The 2,095-nt window shown below is 46.4% G+C and overlaps 1 non-coding gene across 1 annotated transcript; it reads right to left on the bottom strand.

Moving 5' to 3' along the window:
- Positions 1-1,017: 1,017 nt before the first annotated feature.
- TRNAT-UGU (transfer RNA threonine (anticodon UGU)) lies at positions 1,018-1,089 on the bottom strand. The gene has a single exon. It is a non-coding gene; the product is annotated as a tRNA-Thr (tRNA).
- Positions 1,090-2,095: the final 1,006 nt, after the last annotated feature.

Below are 2,095 nucleotides of genomic sequence, written 5' to 3' on the forward strand. Positions count from 1 at the left end.
CATCATGTCACTGTAGGAAGACCATAGTTTCCAGCAAGTCCTAGAGCAACATGACATCACTTCTAAGTTTCCCCCAGAAGTGATGTCACAACTCATGTAACTCTGGCCTTTTTTTGTTTTATTATTTCATTTTTCTTCCACACCACTTGAATGGCAGCAGGCAATTAAGGTTGCCAGTGGGAGGTCCTACCTCTGCTTAAACCCCAGCCGTGGCCGTAGTTCCATCCAGGGCTTTTTTTCAGGGGGAGTTCCAGCACCTCTTGAAAATACTTGGAAATAGTGCTAGAAAATAATATTATTTCAAAGAATCCCGTGAGTTTCTTCCTCATTTCCCTCTTGAGAGTTCTGCCACCTCTTTTCCCAGAAAAAAACCCTTCTATCCCAGACAAGAAGACATTGAGGAGGAAGACAATGTGTGCCCATCGAAGATGGAACATACCAGCCAAAAAGGCCAATGCAGAAAGATGAGAAGATGTGTAGCAAGGCTTTCCCCCCCAAGGGACAAGATTAACTCCTTATTACCAAGATGATTTCAAAGCAAAGAACATGTGTCCTGTGTCAGAGCCACAGATTGTAAAAATCAGTATGGACTGTGACAGTGAGCAGACAAAATCTTGCAATTAAAAAGTCGCAGCAGCCCACCTAGATTATTTCACAACTCATTTGTGGAAATTACAGCCACTGGATCTAAATAAGGGCTGGGGTCATGTGGGAACATCAGACCTATATAGTTTTCTGGCTTTCCGAAGGCAAGCAGAAATGTTTGGCACAGTTGCATGATTCCGAGTGTTATCGCTTCCCATATTTAAAGTCTTTGTTTCAATCGGTACCTAATGCAAATCCCACATGGGCAAGTATACTCATTTTCATTACAAATGCCTCTGCTCTGCCTTGAACCAACACAAATCTGCCTCATACCAAATCAGGCCATCAGGCCATCAAGGTCAGTATTGTCTACTCATACTGCCAGTGGCTCTCCAGGGTCTCAGGTGGAGGTCTTTCGCATCAGCTACAAACTGGAGATGCCAGGGATTGAACCTGGGACCTTCTGCGCACAAACCAAATGCTCTACCACTGAGCCACAGCCCCTCCCCATTATTGCCTTGTCAACAATGGCTTGCCGGTTTCATTTACATCCCACCTTTCTTTTAGGGAAATGGCTTGCATGACATGCCTAGGATGTCTCCTTTCCTGGCACTGGCCAAGCCCAATACCTGCTTAGCTTCAACCAGGTTGGGCAGAAAATGTCCTCCAGACATACCCTGGAGCCCAATGGGCTGCATCCCACAGGTCTGTTCTGCTCATAGAGTGTCAGGCTCTGCCAGTTAGATCCCCAGTTACTTCACTGCAGACACTTCAAGAGTCCAGCAAAGTTTCTTTATTAGCGATCCATCAGTGGCTGATTCTGCACACGTTGGATAATGCACTTTCAATGCACTTTAACTATCGTTTGGAAGTGGATTTTTTGTTTCACACTTGAAAAATTTAGTTCCAAATGATCTCTAAAGAGGATTGGAAGTGCACTATCCAACGTGTGCGGAATCAGTCAGTGCACTCAGACTACAGCATTAGCAGAAGTGACGTAAATGGGCAAAGCAATGTTAGTTATAGGGCAGGATTCCCGCCTTGGGATAAAGACCATTAGAACTTAGGCGCGCAGGGCCTAGGAGGTTGGAGGGGGCAGCTAAAGGGAGGACAAGGATGAGCTCATTTCATGTCTCAGGGAGATGCGGCTCCGGCCAGCATTCCAAGGACACTTTCCCATGCCAGTCGAGAAAGCAAAAGCAGCCACCTGAGAGATAAGCTACTCTTGGCTACATAGTCAGACAGTTACCCAGAGAGTTCTTTACACATTCTCAGAGGCCCAGAGTACAGAGAATAATAGACATACATGGCAGGTAGGCAGGGCACTTCTGACACAGAGGCCCTTTCCTCCCGCAGAAGGAAACTTCCCCTGTCTCAAGAGCATCATAGCACAGCGGAAGGCTCCTTCTGCCTGCAGAGAGTGTCTCTGCAAGGGGAACAGATCTGTGGCATTCATTCCAATGATTAGATGTGAACGTACATCACACAAGAGAGGCTCAGGAGCTGCTGA

The sequence above is a fragment of the Eublepharis macularius genome, chromosome 5 (assembly GCF_028583425.1).
Source record: "Eublepharis macularius isolate TG4126 chromosome 5, MPM_Emac_v1.0, whole genome shotgun sequence".
Lineage (NCBI taxonomy): Eukaryota > Metazoa > Chordata > Lepidosauria > Squamata > Eublepharidae > Eublepharis > Eublepharis macularius.